Genomic DNA, 6,000 nt, shown 5'->3' on the forward strand with positions numbered 1-6,000 from the left:
TATAAGTTTTCTTAATTTCTTTAAAAAATTAAGTGACGACTCTTTTCTAAATGTTTTTCTTAAATTGTTTTATACTTAGAACATTTCAAAAAATTATTTTGCTAGAGATAGTAAAATTACGGCGTAACAATTATAATTATCTTTCAATTAATAATAAAAAAAAATAAAAAAATTGCAATAGATGACTCATTTGTTGAAAATAATCAAACATATATGCTCATCTGTTGCAATTGATGATTCATCTGTTGAAGCAGATGATCATCAGTTGCATCAGATGAGTGAGTCATTCGTTGCAGTTGGTTATAATCTATTGCAATAAATGTTGATTGTTTCCATTATAAGTGTCATTTGTTGCAAAAAGTAACTCATAACTTGCTGCAAGATATGTTTATTTCCAATAGTATAATTTAACATTTTACAAATCTAAGAGTAAAATAGAATTATTGGTAAAATAACTGAACATCTATAAAATATAAAATATGGCCATCAACAATTACAAAATATGATAAGTGTTCGTGAATTATAATTCATATCAGATTCTTCGGCTAACAAAATAGAATTCATGATAAAATAACTGGACATCTATTAAATATAAAATATTGTCATCAACAATTACAAAATGAGAAGGATTGAATAGATGAACATAATTTATTTTTGGGTTGTTCTTGGCGGACAACCACCTAAGAATCCTTGGTTGAGAAATCTTTTTCGAGTAATCCTTGAATTACTTCCAGAAGTAAGGTATTGCTTCAAATGCCCAAGCCTAAAAATATAAAAATGATGAAAATAAAATTTTAAAATAATTATTCAATAACACAAATAAATAAAATATTAAAATTAGAAGTTTACCATGAAAGCCCAAGAAAAATCATATAAATTGTTCGTCTTTGATAATAACTTTGACAAAAAATATTCGATAGTCAAGAAATCAATTTGTGCATCATTAAAAAAAGATAATAAATTTAATAATTACAACATAATACAATCATCAATAGATAATACAATTTGTTATAACAAATAGGTCATCTATTGCAACAAACAAGTCATCTGTTGGAGGAAATCAAAATAGTCTATTGATTTAATTTCTTCCAACAGATGTCTCTGTTGCGATAGATGGACCATCTATTGTAACATATGCCCTATCTGCTGGAACAGATAAGGCATATGTTGGAAGAAATCAAAAAAGTCTTGTTACTGATTTGATTTCTTCTAATCTATGACTCATTTGTTGCAACGGATAGGACATCTATTAAAAATAACATAACAATAAAATATTTTTTTCACAACACTAAAATATTTATTACCAATACTACCTACAACACCAACAAAATCAAAAACACTAAAAACACCACACAAGCTATTTTACCAATTAAACAACATCGATCTCATGTTTTTACCAATATACTAAGAACATCAACAAAACAAAGACTTGATGCAAAGAGATAGCCATCAAAAAAATTGGGAATACATTTGAAAATAAAATTGATGCAAAGAGGACTCTTCGCAAGATCAAACTTCTTTCTCACATTTGAAATTGCTAACGAATACATAAAGAGAAGACAACGCAAGTTCTTCTTCTTCTTCTTTATAACTAAAAAGGAAAAGAGATCAAACTTCTTTCTCACATTTGAAATTACTAACGAATACATAAAAGAGAAGACAACTCAAGTTCTTCTTTTTCTTTATAACTAAAAAGGAAAAGAAAGTTTTATCCTGATTATGATGTTATGCGCACCTTGTAGACATTGCTGCTCAAATCCAATTGGGCAGAATCTCTAACTTACACCATTGAAAAACTCATGGCCCCATGACAAACTCTTCTAATCTTCCTCCAATTGCAACATAACTATGTGTAAGTTAGAACAACGAATCGTATATTAGCCAATATTTCAGTTTGGTTAAAAAAAAATAAGCATTTCAACTTAGCCCAAGTGTAGAAAACAATCTTTGAAAGACTTTGTCCTGTACTTGTTGCTTTGGTCCAAAAATATTATAGCAGTGGGATCTTATTCCATAGATATAAAAGTTTATAAGTAAAGAAGAATAAATCCCTTCTCTTTGCATGAATTGTCGAAAGTAAAAACCATGTGAACTCTACAAAAGTGACTTTAGCACTGTTCTTGGAGGCAATAAATTATTTATGATGTCTTGATTATGTTTCATTTTCTTCATTCTTTCCAACAAAATCAAGAATACCAACAACACCAATTGATTCAATACAACAACACAAACAACAACAACAAGTCAATATATCAACAATTGTTCGAGAAATACAAATAATAAATATGTCTATGAAAAACTCAAAAATCACAATAATATTACTATTACACAACAATGTTGGAGAACAACAACAACAAAAAAAAATCACATTTCGCTTCTTTTTGGATTTTTTGAGATCAACAACAACAACAAATTAAGGTTTTTTTCGGATTTGTCTTCTTTTTCAAGCATCAACTTCTAAAATTGCTAACGTATACATAAAGAGAAGACAACTCAAGTTCATTTTTTCTTTATAACTAAAAAGCCCTAATTTTTTTTTAAAATAAAAGTTTTTACCTACGAAGAGAAAAAATTGATGCTTAGAATCGAAGAAGTTTCCGGAAGTTGAAAAGTTGAGACCCGAAAGTTGAAAAGTTGCCGAAAGTCGATTGGGAGCGATGGCGGAGCAGATTTGAGGAAGAGACGTTTGAGTCGGAAGAGAGGAAGAACAATGAAGAAGAGAAGTTGAAGAAAGTGGAGAATCCAAGAAAGTGGAGAGAAATTTGGATTGTTTTGTATTTTAAAATTTGGATTGTTTTGTATTTTTAAGAAGATAAGAAGTTTTGAAAATGTTAATTCAGTCTCAATTAACTTAATCTAATAATTAAATGTTTTGACTCTTTTTTTGGTCAAAATAGTCACCAAAATTTAAATAGAGACTTAACAGATACCTTATGTTCAATTTTCTCCACTCTCTTTAAAGCAAGTGAAAAAATTGAATTATAAAACTATACATATGACATTTTTTTTATTGGCTAGTATATAACTAATATTTTTAATATTTTTTTTTATAAATTAATCTTTTTAAGAATATGTGAAATTTATAATTTAGAGGTAATATAATGCAATTGTGGGTCCCATTTTTAAAAATAATATTTAATCTTTTTCTTCTCTCTTATTTTGTAGTCTTCCCCGAATAATTTCTTCTCCATTGAAGCACTCTTATACATTTCTTCTTCCATATTAGTCATTTCTTTCTTCATCTTCATCCATGTGACACCTCAAAAATTGGAACTTGAAATGGAAGAGAAAAAGCTTTAGTTGAGTACATGTGCATGTGTACGGAAGGTTGTACGGTCCGTACAGGGTGTCATGGACCGTACAACGAACCGTGGTGAATGGTGAACTTGAAGGTCTTTTTACGAAAGGTTTAGGGCCATGAAGAGGTTCACGACACATCACCCAACCCATGAAGTTGAATTCCAAAACTCAGGAAGGTTCACAGACACTTGGATGGTCCATGAAGCTTTGTACGGATTGTGAAGTCGTCCTTGAAAGAGACATCATCAGTTTTTAATTTTGGGTCAACTTCAAATGATCATATCTCTGAGCACATAACGAATTAGGTGGCACATGACCAATCAAATAGAATTTCTTTGAGTCCTCTTTCCAACGTCACCAAGTTTGCCTCATTTCAAGTTCGGAGTAAAAAGTTATGCCCATTTTAGTGAAGCTCTGTCAGACAGTCAAAGTTTCACGGACGGCTATATGGCTAGTGACGTTTTTCACGGACCGTGGAGCCTTAACGGTCCGTGAAACCTCCCTTTTAAGGCACCTCATCAGTTTTTTAAGTTGAGGTCGTTTTGGTCTTTCCCATATATTGGTACTTAAACAACGTTGTTTTAACTCCTATTCTAAGCCTAAACCACGACATTTTACACCTAATTAAGGGCTTTTAATGTATTAATCAATTTTTTTGCGTTCATTAACACTTCAAGTCATTAAAGCAAGGTTGCAAGAGGAGAAAAGCTAGTCGTAAATTGCATCATGTCATTCAGAGATCCATTAGAATCACGTTGAGAGCTGTTGAGGTAAATTAATTGAGCTGGTGTTAAAATTGAGGGGAAGCGTTTGATATATAGTGATGTCGTTTTGTTTGCTTGAGTACAATCGAAGTTGAGGATGTTAATGTGCCGGAGGTTTTCAGTACTTGGATCATTTCAAATTTTGGGGTTACATGAAAAAACGTAGTTCTATATTTACCATATCTAATTTCTTATTGAGAAAAAATTGAAATAGTAAACATAATAGACATAATAAGGTTCTATAGTTATAATTTCGATAATTGTGCTCAATAGATATAGTTTCGTTTTCTAGGGATGCTATGGCTTGTGTATTTCTGCCCGTTTGTATATTTCGCTTGCTAATATATAAACAGGGTAATTTATTATGATTTTTTCATAAATGGTATACAAATAGCTAGGATAAGCATATACAAAATTCTAGATTTATACAATCAGGAATCAAATTATACAAATTAGGTGAATCATACAAATTAGGCAAATAGCAAAAATTGATGCCGCAAATTATAATTTTCTTAAACCGTAGCTATAGTACCTAATATAGGCTAAATATTTGTTATTCTACACTTTTCCCTTTCCCTTTCTCTTTCTTATACTAATAAATCTCCAACTTCTCTTTCCTAATATCTAAAAGTTCAAACATAAAAAAGTTTCTCAAATTGGTGGTGCACGACTTCGCAAGCATATATATGGTCTAGTGTTGTGATATTAAAGACCTAGGTTGAGATGGCAATGGGGCAGCCTGGATTTAAGGCAATGCGAGGCAGATTTAAGGTTGTGCTAGGTGGGAGGGATGCGGGCGGGTTAAACTAATTCTTTTAAAAACTAATGTGGGACGCGCAAGGCAGGTATATGTGATTTTATGCAAGTTCAAACTTAATTTTAACTTTTAACATGTTTTAAGAGTGACAGAGTATTATTTATTAAGATAATTTCTTTAAAACTATTAAAATATTCAAGGTAGTAAATGAAAATGATTCAATAAAAAGTAATACAATTTCTTACATGTTTCCCAATTGACCTCTAAAAAATAAATTTTTAAGTCATTAACTATTAAATTAATACAACTTAATGAAAAAATATATTTATTTTTAGTATCAAACTTAACAAGAAAAAGAAATTATTAAAAAAATTATGCAGAGCGGGGCGGGGAGGGGCGGGATGGGTTAAAAATGAAAAAAGTTGTAATGCAAAGCAAAGCGAGACGGATTAAAAATTTTGCGGGTAAAGCCCAACCCACCCCGCATCACCCCCATTGCCATACCTACACCTACCACGTACCTTAGCATCTTGACACTTGTATAACGCGTCATTTAAGGGAGAGACAAAACAAACCACCTAGGCTTCAAGAATTAGTGCCTTTAACAACATTGAGTACACCCACCTAAATCCTATACAACTAGTGTTGAACATGCATTTTTTTTGTAAAACTGTGTCGAAATGCATCATAGAGCTGGAAGAAAACCATTCTTCAGGTACCATAACATGTTATTTGAACAAATTAAGCATAATATCACTAGTAAAGATCACCACCCAGTGCAAAAGTAGGTAGATATTAGCAGATGGAGGGACTCGAGAAAGACAGACTGCTCAGAGCTTCTTTAAACAAAGCATGAAACATAGTAGCTTTACGCGAGGTCCCCCAACTACAAATACTCACTTGAGAAGTCATAGAACCTTCAGTAGAACTGCATGCAAATCACTTCAGATGCTACTGACTAAATAGCAAATCACACATACCATAGGCTTCCACCACCGGTACCACTAGACTATAAGCCTTGGTAGTACGACCTTAGTTGTGCAAATAAACAACAATAGATAGGCAACCAAAAACTCCTATATCTCACCTCTGACTGATTAATGAGACTCTTCTGTAGGGATAGACCTAAAGGTCTTCTAGTTTGCACAATATCAACAAACATTAGTGACACACAAATAT

Source organism: Solanum stenotomum, chromosome 1 (assembly GCF_019186545.1).
Source record: "Solanum stenotomum isolate F172 chromosome 1, ASM1918654v1, whole genome shotgun sequence".
Classification (NCBI taxonomy): Eukaryota; Viridiplantae; Streptophyta; class Magnoliopsida; order Solanales; family Solanaceae; genus Solanum; species Solanum stenotomum.